General features: G+C 57.4%; 1 protein-coding gene across 3 annotated transcripts in view; it reads left to right on the top strand.

Moving 5' to 3' along the window:
• Window positions 1–11,404: 11,404 nt before the first annotated feature.
• The window catches only part of CLIP2 (CAP-Gly domain containing linker protein 2), a 39,712-nt gene continuing 37,291 nt past the window's right edge, over window positions 11,405–13,825 (top strand). For 2 of the 3 annotated variants that reach the window (XM_029082350.1, XM_029082348.1), the window contains exon 1: window positions 11,405–11,461. The gene's annotated coding sequence lies outside the window, so the exon portion shown is untranslated. The remainder of the gene's footprint in view (window positions 11,462–13,825) is intronic. The other variant, XM_029082349.2, reaches the window with a different exon arrangement.

The raw sequence follows: 13,825 nt of genomic DNA, 5'->3' as shown, positions 1-13,825 counted from the left end.
ACTTATTATATGTCAAACACTGCTCTAAACGCTGGGAAAGATATAGGCCGGATACAGCCCCTGTCCCACGTGGGGCTCACGGTCCCAAGTAGGAGGGAGAACAGGTATTGAATCCCCATTTTATAAATGAGGAAAATGAGGCTCAGAGAAGTGAAGCGACTTACCCAAGGTCTCACAGCAAGCAATTGGCAGAGCCGGGATGGGAACCCAGGTCCTTCTGACCCTCGGGCCCGTGCTCTTTTTCACTAGGCCACGCTACTTCTCAACCCATTCTAATGGGTTCCATTCTGCGCCCGCGGCCCAGCTGTGGGCACCCCATTTTGGGATGTGCCCACAGAGTGCATTCAGATGATGATGATGATGTTGACGAGTTGGATCGGAAAGACCCCGAATCGAATCTTTTTGACCCGTTGGCTCTCGAAGAGTGACGGCCCCTCCCAAATCCCACACGCTGCCAGTTCTTCCAAAACCTCAATCAGTGCTATTTACTGAGCGTTTACTCTGTGCAGCACACTAAGTGATTGGGAGAGCACAGCACCATAGATTTGGTAGAGCGGATCCCTGCCCACAAGGAACTTCCAGTCCAGAGGGGGAGACGGGCGTTACGGGAAATTACGGGGAGGGGAAGTGGCAGGGTATAAGGATACGGATGTAAATGCTGTGGGGCCGAGGGTGAGGGGAATATCAAGTCCTTAAAGGGGACAGATCCAAGTGCATTCGGTAACGCAGAAGGGAGAGGGAGTAGGGGAAATGAGGGCTTCCATCAGGGAAGGCCTCTTGGAGGAGATGGGATTTTTAGGAGGGTTTCAAAGGCGAGAAGAGTGGTGGTCTGTCACAGACGAAGGGGGTGGGAGAGCAGGGCCAGAGGCAGGATGTGGGCGAGGGCTCGGCCGCGAGATGGACGCGATGGAGGTACCGAGGGTCGGTGCGCATCCGAGGGGCGGCGTGTGCGGGCTGGGTTGGAGTAGTAGAGCGGCGAGGTTAGAGGGGAGGGCGAGAGCCGACCGAGTGCCTCGGATCCGAGGGGGAGTTTCTGTTTCACGTGAAGGGGGATGGGCAACCTGGAGGTTTTTGAGAAATGCGGAGATGTGGGCTGGATGTATTTTTTAAAAAAAGGTCCATCCTGCCCCCCGCCTCCCACACTCTGATAACCAGACGTCCGGTCCACGAAGGGGACTCCCCCCGACCCCAAACTTCCCCATCCGGACCCCCCGCTGGGCAGCCCCCCCCCCCCCCCATCGGCCCTCCCCGCCGAGATACATGGGTTTCCGCGGGAGGATGGCTCTGTGCTCCCGTCCGGGCCCGGTCCCGGTCTCCGTCCGTTGGTCGAGGCCTCCGTGGGGCCGACCGATCCGCCGCCGTCCCCGGCCCCGCCGTCGCCACGGTGTCGTCGGTGGGGAAGCTGGGTTTGGCACTGGGACGGTATTTTGTGTAGCCAGGGGGTGGCTTGTCTTTCTCTCAGAAAGAAAGAAAATTGAGGAACCGGTGGGGAAGGATGTGTTAGGGAGGGGTGGGGCCTAGTGGCGAGAGCGCAGGGCCAGGAGTAGAAAGGGAGACCCGTCTCCGCTGTGTGACTTTGGGCAGTGGCTTGACCTCTCTGAGCCTCGGTCTCTCCGTCTATTAAATGGGGATAGCAGCATGACCTTTCTGTTGTCTCCACCATTTGTCCCCGGTGTGACCTTCCCAAGTTCTTAGTCCAGTGCTCCGCACACAGTGAGTGCTCAGTAAATCTGATTGACTGATTGACAAGTCACTTAACTTCTCGTGACTCAGTTACCTCATCTGTAAAGTGGGGATTGAGGCTGTGAGATGATCTTGTACCTACTCCAGTGCTTAATTCAGTACCTGACACCTAGGACTTGCTTAACAAAGACCATGAAAAGAAAAATCAATCAATGGTATTTACTGAATGCTTACTGTGTGCAGAGCACTGTACTAAATACTTGGGAAAGAACAATACGACAGAGCCAGTAGACCCGTTCCTTGCCCACAGGGAGGTTAGAGTCTAGAGGTGGAGACAGATATTAATATAAAGTACGGATCTGAACAAACGTGCTGGGGGTTGAGGGAGGGGAGATTAAATAATAATAATAATAATAATGTTGGTATTTGTTAAGTGCTTACTATGTGCCGAGCACTGTTCTAAGCTCTGGGGTAGACACAAGGGAATCAGGTTGTCCCACGTGGGGCTCACAGTCTTAATCCCCATTTTACAGATGAGGTAACTGAGGCACCGAGAAGTTAAGTGACTTGCCCAAAGCCACACAGCTGACAGACGACCAAGCCGGGATTTGAACCCATGACCGCTGACTCCAAAGCCCGTGCTCTTTCCACTGAGCCACGCTGCTTCTCTTAAAGGAAAGAGCCTGGGGCAGGGAAGCAGGAGATGCTTCTTCTAATCCCAGCTCTGTCTCTGGGCCTCCGTGTGATCTCAGAGCGGCCGTTGAACCTCTCTGGGCCTCAGTTTCCCATCTGTAAAATGGGGATGAGATCCCCGTTGGGCCGTGAGCCCTGGGTCCGGTCTGATTCTCACAGTGCTGCGTCCAAGGTAAGCACTGACTCGACGCCTGAAAATAATAAGATGATGTTGACCCGGGCCAGGTAGGACCCCTTCCCCGACCACCCCACCCCTCAGAAGGTCAGAGGGGGGCCATACCCCTCCCTGCCTCCCTGCCCTCTCATTCAGTTCATTCAGTCGTATTTACTGAGCGCTTACCGTGCACAGAGCACTGTACCGAGCGTTTGGGAAAGTGCAGTAAAGAGAGACAGGCCCTGCCCGCAATGAGCTCACAGTCTAGGGTTGGGGGGCGGGAGACAGGCCTCGATACAAATAAACAGGAAACAATATAAATAAAATTACAGATCTATTCAGAAGTGCGGTGGGGCTGCGATCGCCATCCCCAGGACCCCTCCAGGAGGTGGGGGGTGTCTGTTCTCCCATCCCACCCCCCCCCCAATCCCCATCTCTGAGCTGCTGCCAGTTTATAACGAGCCGTCCGGCCTCCCCCTCGCCCCAACCCTGGGAAATATTTGCTTCCTGTTTGTGCGTGAGCGCCACCCCCCACCCCCCCTTCCCTCGGGGCCTTGGTTCATGAATCAAATATGAGCAGCCGGGAGAGTGGAGAGAAGAAGCCTCCAGCCCAGCCGGTAGGGACCATGGGCAATTTATTGTTTCGGTTCCCGTGGCCTCCTGCTCTGCAGTTGAAGGGAGCCCGATTCATTCACTCATTCAGTCGTATTCACTGAGCGCTTACTGTGTGCAGAGCGCTGTACTAAGCGCTTGGAATGTACAATTCGGCAACAGAGAGAGACAATCCCTGCCCAACGACGGGCTCCCGGTCTGAGGGGGAGCCAGACCACAGAACAAACGTCAGGCATCGATACCATCAAGAGAATAGAATCATAGGTATATACACATCATTAATAAAATAAATAGAGTAATAAAGTAATAAAAGTAAGAGTAATGAGCAGTGATCAAGTTACAGCCAAATAACCAGGACAGGAACAGGGAGTGGGGGAAGTGAAGGGAGGAGAAGGAGCAGACTGTGGGGAGGACAGAAGGGGGGAAATTGACAAACCACCATCCTTCCCTGCTCCAAGTCCACAGATGTAACACAGTCACTGAAAGGGCTGAGATGACAGGACCCTGCAGGCCAGGTTGTCAATGAAATAATGAATAAAAAAGCATACACATATCCTAGTTCTCCTCTACATGAGAATCGGAGCTCCCTTCTATGGGGGTAAAACCCCCAGTGAAAATATGGTCATGGAGGGACCCCGGGGCTGGGAGCCAGGAGACCCCGCTCGGACCTCCACGTTCTCTCTGAGATGCTGTGTGGCCTGGGCCGAGTGGCTTCACCCCTCTGGGCCCCAGTGCCCTCCCCTGTAAAATGGGGACGGGATCTCTCCCTCTCGGGCCGGGGGCCCCGTGGAAGGGCAAGGACTGGGTCGGGTCTGATGGTCCCGCGTCTCCCCCAGTGCTCAGGACAGTGCCTGGCACAGGGTTGGCGCTGAATAAATGCCGTCATTCTTCCAACAGATCTCCCTTCACGGCCCCATCGACACGCCCCTTAGGGGACGCCAAGGAGAGGCCGTGGACCTTTGGGGGGATTCGGGGGTGGGGAGGACCCGCTTGGCTCCATCCCCGTGTGGATTCACGTTCCCATTCAGCCAGGAACGTTCCCTTCGGGGGTGGCAAAGGATTCTGGCCGCATCCGCCTCCTGGCAGGTCATTTATCCTTCGAACGATTGACGGAGCACGATCGAGTGAGTGATCATCGTGGTGGGGTCTGTTAGGCAGGCAGTCGGTCAGTGGTATTTATTGAGCGCTTACTGTGTGCAGAGGTCTTTACTAAAGTGCATGGGAGAGAACAATATTACTTTTGTTCTATGACTGTAATACATAACTGTTACGCCCTTGCTATGTGCCACGCGCTGTACTGAACGCTGGGGTAGATCTAAGCTAGGTCAAACACAGACCCTGTTCCACATGGAGCTCACAGTCCAAATAGAAGGGAGAACAGGGATTGAATCCCCACTTGGAAGCTGAAGAAACCGAAGCCCAAGGAAGTAAAAGGATGCCCAGGGTCACCCAGCAGTCAATTAATAATAATAGTACTTGTTAAACGCTATGTGCCAAACACTGTTCTAAGCACTGGGGTGGATACAAGTTAAACAGGTCGAACACGGTCCCTGGCTCACGTGGGGTTCACATTCTTATCCCCATTTTACAGGTGAGGGAACGGAGGCACAGGGGCGTGAAGTGACTTGCCCAAGGTCACCCAGCAGACCTGTGGTGGTGCTGGAGTTAGAACCCAGGTTCTCTGACTCCCAGACCCAGGCCATTTCCACGAGGCCACGTGGCTTCTCTCCTCTGCCTCTTTCCCGGAGCGCCTGGGATTTCCTTTCTGCGTTTCCCTTGGGAACCGTGACTGAGTGGGAAAAGGCCCGGTTGCATATGGAATCGATCAGCTGTCGAGAGGCGCGCCTGGGTTTCGAGAAACAGCTTGGCCTCATGGAAAGAGCGCGGGCCTGGGAGTCGGAGGACCTGGGTTCTAATCCCGGCTCCGCCAACTGCTCTGTCATTAGGTCGGCCAGTTGCTTGGGGTGTAACCTTGGGCACGGCACTTCATTTCTCTGTGCCTCAGTTGCCTCAACTGTAAAATGGGGATTAAACGTCTCTTCTACCTCCTACTTAGACTGTGAGTCCCATGCGGGACGGGGGACTGTCTGGCCTAATTATGTTGAACCTCCCCCAGCACTTAGAACAGTGTTTGACGCATAGTAAGTGCTTAACATGTACCATTAAAAACAACAACAACAACCCACAAGACCCAGAGGTGAGCAATCGAGGAACACAATGGAATATCAATGACCCAGTGCCATAAATCAATCGGTCAGTGATATCTGACTGTAATTTGACCGATTAGACTGTAAGCCCGTCAAAGGGCAGGGACTGTCTGTATCTGTTATCGATTTGTACATTTCAAGCGCTTAGTATGGTGCTCTGCACATAGTAAGTGCTCAATAAATACTATTGAATATTTGAGCACTGTGTACAGAGCACTGTACTAAGTGCTCGGGAGAGTCCAGAGCTAAAAGTCCAGAGGAAAAAAAACACTTAGGGAGATGCATTTCTTTATGGTATGAAGTACTTTGTGTCAAGCACTTTAAGTGCTGGAACAGATAATAATAACAATAAACGTGTTTGTTAAGCACTTACTATATGCCAACCACTGTACTAAGTAAACGCTGGGGTAGATACGAGAAAATCAGGTCCCTCGTGAGGTTCACGTTCTTAGAAAGGAGGAGTACGGGTATCGGAAGCCCCATTTTGCAGATGAGGGAACTGAGGCCCATTGAAGTGACTTGCCCAGGGCCACGCAGCAGGTAAGTGGCGGAGCCAAGATTGGAACCCAGGTCCTCTGACTCCCAGCCCTGTGCTCTTTCCTTTAGGCCTCACGGCTTCTCTACATCCTGCTAGAAAGGAAGGGCAGGGATCGTATCTACCAGTTCCATTGTACTGGACTCTCCCAGGTGCTTAGTACAGTGCTCCGCACGCGATAAGCCCTCAACAGATACCACTGCATCCCTCCCCCCCGCCCAGAACGCCCTCCCCTTTCACATCCCCCAGGCCACCGCTTTTCCATCTTCAGACGGTGAGCTCGTTGTGTTTATTGTTGCATCGTCCTCTCCCGAGCGCTTAGTGCGGCGCTCTGCCCACGGTACGTGCTCAGTAAATACGGTGGAATGAATGGAAGTCCTCCTGAAATCCCACCTCCTCCAGGAAGCCTTCCCCGATTCACCTCTCTTGATTCTATTTATTGCTGTCGTTCTTGTCTGTCCGTCTCCCCCGATTAGACCGTAAGCCCGTCAAAGGGCAGAGACTGTCTCTGTTACCGATTGGTACATTCCAAGCGCTTAGTACGGTGCTCTGCACATAGTGAGCGCTCAATAAATACTATTGAATGAATGAATGAACCCCTCACCCCTCCTCCTCACCCCCCTGCTCGCTCCTGTTGTAAAATGGGAGAGAAGATGTCTGCCCTGGGCCCATCCCCACAGGGTCGCCAAATGGCTGCGGAGGCCTTCACCGGCTGTCCGCGGAGTCAGTTGGATGCGGGGAGAAGGCTTGGGCCCCAGCGCCGGCCGGACGTGGGTCCGTCCGGCTCTCCCCCCCAACACCCGCCACTGGGCCGCCCGCCCCGGCCCCTCTCAGCAGCACAGTTGGGTTTCCCACCACCGGTCCCGGGGTCTCCGCCCGGCTCTGCGGAGCGATGGGGTCGTCAGCGTGGGGCCCGGGGGTGCTGGAAACCCTCCTCCCCACCCTCGGGCTTGGAGGAGAGCCGGCCTCGTCCTCCCCGGCCCGATCCCGCTCTCAGGCCCCGGCAGCGGCCGCAGCGGCTGGAACAGTGGCCCCATTGAGCCTCTTCCTCCCGGCCGGAATGTCTTTCCCAGCAGCGCCGCGAACAACAAATACATCATTGTCAAGGGCTCGGCCGCTGGCCTCTGTCCCCCCTCCAGCCGCCCGGTCCGGCCCCCGACCTCTGTCCCTTGTCCAGCTGCCCGGACCAGCCCCCGACCGCCTCCCAGCTGGGGCGGCGGCGGCTGGTGTTTGGGGGGTCGGTGCTCTGATCTGGGGGGGCCGCGTGGCTGACCAGGCCACCTTCCTTCTGTCCCCTCCCTGCCCTCTCCCCACCTCCCTCCTCCTCGTCCTCCTCCTCCCCCACCCCAAGATTGGAGCCGGACAGGATGAGCTCCTTGGCGCGGTCAGATCCAGCCAACGTTTGTTGTTCTGCGTGACTTAGTGGACAGAGCATAGTGGGAGTCAGAAGGTCATGGGTTCTAATCCCAGCTCCGCCACTTGTCCGCTCTGTAACCTTGGGCAAGCCACTTCACTCCTCTGGGCCTCAGTTCCCTCATCCGTAAAATAGGGATTGAGACTCTGAGCCCCATGTGGAACGGGGACTGTGTTCAACCTGATTTGCCTGTATCCACCCCAGCATTTAGTACAGTGCCTGGCACAGAGTAAGTGATGATGATGATGTTGGTATTTGTTCGTTCATTCATTCATTCAACAGTATTTATTGAGCGCTTACTATGTGCAGAGCACTGTACTAAGCGCTTGGAATGAACAAGTCGGCAACAGATAGAGACAGTCCCTGCCGTTTGACGGGCTTACGGTCTAATCGGGGGAGACGGACAGACGAGAACAATGGCGATAAATACAGTCAAGGGGAAGAACATCTCGTTAAGCGCTTACTATGTGCCGATCACTGTTCTAAGCGCTGGGGAAGCTACGGGGTCATCAGCTTGTCCTTCGTGGGGCTCACAGTCTTAATCCCCATTTTACAGGTGAGGGAACTGAAGCACTGAGAAGTTAAGCGACTTGCCCAAAGTCACACAGCTGACAGGTGGCAAAGGCTGGATTCGAACCCATGACCTTTGACTCCTAAGCGCTTAACCAATACCACAATTACTAATAATAACAATGAGCTTATCATAATTATTATTATTATTATTATTTTACTCTCTGTCCCCAGGCACAGAGTACAGGACTTTGAACTCACGGTAGGCACCCAGGACTGCCCTTGCACCCAGAAGATTTCCAATAAATTCTGGCGAATGAATGTTTTGACTCCCGAGGGAAGCTGCAAAAATCCCAACAGATCAATCGATAGTATTTATTGAGCGCCGTCGGGAGAGTACAATAGAGTTGGCAGGCGCGATCCCTGTCCAAGGAGCGTACGGTCTGTTTGGGGAGGCAGACTTTAAAACAAACTATAGGTCAGGAAAAGGACTGATGATTAGAATCTTTACGTAAGGTGCTGCAGGGCAAGGTGACGGAGGGCTTTAAAGCCAACGGTGAGGAATTTTTGTCTGATACGGAGGTGGATGGATGGGTAACCCCTGGAGTTTTTTGAGGAGAGGGGTGACGCCCTGAACGTTGTTGTAGAAAAATGATCCAGGTGGCACAGTGAAATAATAATAATAATTATAATAATAATTATAACGTTGGTATGTTAAGCGCTTACTACGGCAAGAGCACTGTTCTAAGCGCTGGGGTAGATACAGAGGAATGAGGTTGTCCCAAGTGAGGCTCACAGTCTTCATCCCCATTTTACAGATGAGGGAACTGAGGCACAGAGAAGTGAAATGACTTGCCCACAGTCGCACAGCTGTCAAGGGGCAGAGTCGCGATCCGAACCCATGACCTCTGACACCCAAGCTCGGGCTCTTTCCACTGAGCCATGCTGCTTCTCTATGTTATTTGTTAAGCGCTTACTATGTGCTAAGCACTGTTCTAGGTACTGGGGTAGCTACAAGGTAATCAGGTGAGGTAACTGAGGCACAATGATATTGCCTATGTAGAACAGTGCTTAACAAATGCCATCATCGTTATTATTATTATTATTATCAATCATTATCTAGGGGAGGGGAAAACTGAGGCCCAGGGAGGGGAAAAGATTCCCATCCCCCGGCTCTCGGAGTTTCGGTCCCATGTATGAGAGCCGGGATCCCTGCGTGTCCCTGTCCCCAGGACCCCAGGACACTGCAGGGGGGGTGTCCGGCCTCCTGAGGCACGGGGCCCTGAGGAGACATCCTGAGTCTGGGAGCCAGGAGACCCTGGTTCGAGTCCAATTCTGGCCCAAGTTGCCGTGTGACCTCCGGCAGGCCACCTACCTTCTCCGGGCCATACTCGTGGCATTTTTAAGGGCTTACTGTGAGCTGAGGGCTGGGGTAGGGAAAATGCAAGCAGATGGAAAAGCAGAGTGGCCTACTGGATAGAGCTTGAGTCTGAGAGTCAAAGGACCTGGGTTCTAATGCAGCTCTGCCGCTTGTCTGCTGTGTGACCCTGGGCACTTCAGTCACCTCATCTGAGCAGTGGGGATTAAGACTGTAAGCCCCATTTGGGGACAGGGACTATGTCCACCCTGTTAGTTTGTATCTCCACTAGCGTTTAGTATAGTACCTGGCAAAGAGTGAGCGCTTAACAAATACCATTGAAAAAAAAATCAGACTCTGTCCCTATCCCAGAGGGGGCTCACAGTCCAAGGGGACACAAAATCCCTTTCCTCCCTCCCTCTTAGACGGTGAGCCCGGCGGGGGTCAGGGACCGGGCACCATCTGATCGTAGAGGGCCTATCCCAACTCCCGGCACGGTGCTCGGCACGGAGCGGCCACCAAGGAGACCCAGCCGCCGCAGACCCGATGCCGTCGGGTCGAGCCCGACGTCCAAGCCGGCCCAGGCCCCCGCCGAGGGGCCGGAGACCCCCGAGCGGAGGGGAGGGTGAGCGTTCGTCCGTCCATCCGTTCATTCGTTCCCTTCGGCTATACGTATTAAACCCTTACTGAGTGCAGAGCACTGTACTGAGCATTCGTCTGTCCATCCATTCGTTCCTTCGATCGTACATATTAAGCCCTTACTGTGTGCGGAAGCACTGTACCGGAGCGCTCGGAACGTACGACACAGCAGAGAAGTAGCGTGGCTCAGGGGAAAGAGCACGGGCACGGGAGTCAGAGGTCATGGGTTTGAATCCCCCCGCCCCGCCACTTGTGTCAGTTGTGTGACCGTGGGCAAGTCCACTTCACTTCTCTGTGCCTCGGTTACCTCATCTGTAAAATGGGGATTAAAACCGTGAGCCCCACACGGGACAACCTGATGACCCTGTATCTACCCCAGCGCTTAGAACAGTGCTCGGCACATAGTAAGCGCTTAACAAATACCGACATTATTATCATTGGAGCAAGAGAGAGACAATCCCAGCCCACGACGGGCTCACGGCCTAGAGGGGGAGAGACGGACATCGATTCGAGTAAACGGGTATCAATAGATATCGGTAGAATTGTAGATATATACCTAAGGATTGGGGGGCCGGGGTGGGGGAGAGCAGAAGGAGGGGGTCGTGGTGACGCGGAAGGGAGGGGGAGCTGAGGAAAAGGGGGGGCTTGGCCTGCAAATAGAGAGGCGTCGATAGAAACGAATATCTACTATAAACTAAATGTAAAAGTATTTATATCGATGACTATTCGCGCTGATGTCTGTCAGTAGAAGAAAACCATAAGGAATTCAAGGATGGCAATGGGATGAGTACCAGTTTATCGATAATCATTTAAAATAATGAAGAGTGGGATTGGCATGGCCCCCTTGGAAATAGAAGGGGTGACGTGTGAATAGAAGGGGGGGAGGGTGTTTGGGGGGGGGGGGTGGCGGCGGCGGTGTCGCGGGGCCTCGGAGGCTCGGTGGGGCGGGGGCGCGCAGCCCCACAAAGCGCTGCAGGAGGAGCCGCCTTCACACGCCCCCCGCAACCCCGACCCTCCCCCCCTTCCTCCTCTTACTTCCCCGCTCCCTCTCCCTCCTCCCCCCCACCCCCCTCCTCCTCTTCCCTCTCCCTCCTCCTCCCCCCTTCCTTCCCCCTCCCTCCTCCTCCCTCCTCTTCCCCCTCCCTCCTCCTCCCTCTCCCTCCTCCTCCCCTTCCTTCCCCCTCCCTCCTCATCCCCCTTCCTTCCCCTCCCTCCTCTTCCCCTTTCCTCCCCCCCTTCTCCTGCCTCCCTCCTCCTCCCTCCTCCCCCTCCCTCTCTCTTCCTCCCTCCTCCCTCCTCCCCCTCCCCCTCCCGCCGCCGCCCCTTTTGTTCCCACCCGCATCCTCGGCGCCGATCGCCGCGGTGCCCGGCGGCGGCGGGGGGGGGGGGGGGCCGGGACGGGACGGACACACACGGCCCTCCGCAGCCCCTCCAGGTCCCACCCCCACCCCCAGCCCTACTCCCGGCCCGGGGGGCTGCGGGGAGCGGCCGGAGGCCCGAGGCCCGCCCGGAGGAGGAGGAGCAGGGCGAAGGGAGGGGGCGGCCCCGCCCAGGCCCCGCGCCCCGCCCCACCCGGCCCCCATCCCCCGGCCCCCATCCCCCATCCCCCATCCCCCGGCCCCGACCCCCGGCCCGGTTTGGCTGCGGGAGGACGGAGGTAAGATGGGACGGGGAGGGGGCGCGGAGGGGCCGCCACAAAGCCGGGCGGGGTTGGGGCTGGGGAGGGGGCGGCGGGGGTCCCGGGATGGGGAGGGGGCCGGGGCTCGCCGGACGCCGGGGTCCAAAGCAAAGCCTCGTCCGGTGCCCGGGCCCGGGAGGCGGGCGGGGGCCTTGGGCCCGGGGGCTCCCCTGGAGGTTCCCCTCCTCTCCTGTCCCCTCCCATCCTCTCCCCTCCCGGCCCCTTCTGTGGGCCCGGGGCCTGGGGAGCCGTGCGGAGTCCGGGGGTGGGGCGGGGGCTTGGGGGGTCCGCAGGCAGAAGCCGGAGGAGGACCGGCCGCTGCCGGGGACGGGGATGGCTTCAGCCACCGGCCCCACGGTGCTCCCCGGACCCACTGCTCACCCCACAGTGCTCCCCGGCCTGGGCCGGGGCTCCCCGGACGGGACCAGGGGCTTCCCGGGCAAGGCCAAGGCTCCCCGGACGAGGCCAGACGCCCTGTTGGCCGAGGTCCAGGAGCTGGACCGTGGAGGCTCCCCCCAGGGATGTGAGGCAGCAGAATCCACCGCCCTGTTTAGGGGCCCGGGCCCGGGGGGACCAGCCTGAAAACAGGGCGGGGGGTGGGGGGCAGATCCCAGATGGGGAGGGGGCCGGTCTGATGATCCACAACCCGCTCCCCGGTTCCCGTCCCCAATCCCCGGGATGGAGACGCTGGGGACCGGGACTCGGGCCAGCAGAGGGTCACGGATGGGTTAACCCCGGGACCCTTGGCCTGCCCTACCGGACCCTGGGATCCGGCGAGCCTCAGTTTACCCCACTGCAAAATGGGAAACGAGCCGTGGGAGAAGGAATCGCCCGTCCCCCACCGCCTGCCCCGGCCCCGGCCCTTCAGACCCTGCAGTTGTACCGGGGGCCGGAGCAGAGCGACCCGTCCCTGCCTTGGCCGGGCAGGGAAGGGGACGTGGGACCCCGGGATGGGGTTGACCGCAGGGTAGCCTGGGGTACATGTAGGGGTGAGGAAATGCTTGTGGGGGGTGCCCCGCCCAGGTGGATATCTGTATGGGGAGAGGCTCGTGCAGGACACGGGCAGGAGAGCCCACCGTACCTGATGTTCGCCGACCACGTGTGTGGCGTGTGCCCGTGTGTTATTTCCGCCCCCCTCCCCACCCCGGTGTACACGCCTCCCACGTGCAGGCTTGCCCCTATTGTCAGAGCTAACCATCATGGCAGTCCCGCGTGCCCTGGTTCCGGGGCTGGCACCATCCCACCGGACTCTTCCGGCCCTCCTGCCCTGGGGGGACGGGAGACCTTCACCCACCTCTGACGGTTTGGCCGCCTTTGATTTTTGGCGCCGGTGTGATGACGTTTCTGCCACGAGCCCCGCCGCCCATCGTGGCCGGTATGGGGGCCCCGAGGGCAGGTCTGGGCCCTTCTCCCTGCCCTTCCTGCCTTGTTCCTCCCTCTGCCCCCATCCTGCTGCCTGCCCGCAGCAGAGCCGCCGGGACCTCCGGCGAAGCCGTGCCCGTGGCCCGGTCCCGTCTCCGGGCGCGGCGGGTGCCACGGACACGGGGGGCCACGGCTCGCCTCGCCGGACTCCTGTGTCAGCTGGGCACCCCGTGGCCCAGGAGGCGGTGCCCGCCTGCTGACCACTGGCACCTAAGGCATGGCATCTCAAGGTCTGGACGATCCCGTTCTGGGTTTTGCGATTCTCCGTGTGCCCGGCTAGCCTCCCCGCTTTTGGTCCTCTCCCTTGCTCCTCGGTCCAGGGTTGGTCCAAGATAAAGAGGTCTCGGTCTCAGTTACTTTGTGCTTGATGTGTGAGGAGCATCAGTGGATCCGGTTGGATCCAATCAAGGCCTTTTGGTTGCCCGGGCTTTCTTGTGGGCTCCGAGCGTCCGGCATTCGGGATGAAAATTGAGCCCTGTAGTTACTCGGCCCTTCTTCTCTCCATCCCTCCCTCCCACTCAGTCCTCAGTCTCCCTTCCCCATTTATCCCCCTTCCCCTCTTGCTCTTGGCCCCTGTAGGGCCATTTCCCCCACCCACAGTGGTCACTGGTGGCCCTGAAGGATTCTATCATATATAGAGATATATAGATGATCATATATGGTCATATATCGGGAGGCGTGTGCGCAAAGACCCTTGGAGAAATTTTGCGGAAGCAGCAGAACTGCCAAGGGTCTCCAGTTTCCGATTTGGAGCTGCGGGACTCGGGAGCAGAGGGAAGTGAATAATAATGGTAACTGTGGTGTTATGGGCTTACTATGTACCGGGCACTGTACTAAACGCTTGGGGCAATTCAAGCAAATCGGGTTGGACACAGTCCCCGTCCCACATGGGGCTCACCGACTTATTCCCCGTTTTACGGA

Source organism: Ornithorhynchus anatinus, chromosome 17 (genome assembly GCF_004115215.2).
Source record: "Ornithorhynchus anatinus isolate Pmale09 chromosome 17, mOrnAna1.pri.v4, whole genome shotgun sequence".
NCBI classification, from domain to species: domain Eukaryota; kingdom Metazoa; phylum Chordata; class Mammalia; order Monotremata; family Ornithorhynchidae; genus Ornithorhynchus; species Ornithorhynchus anatinus.
The sequence above is the reverse complement of the archived record's forward strand: the minus strand, read 5'-3'. Positions and strand labels throughout refer to the sequence as shown.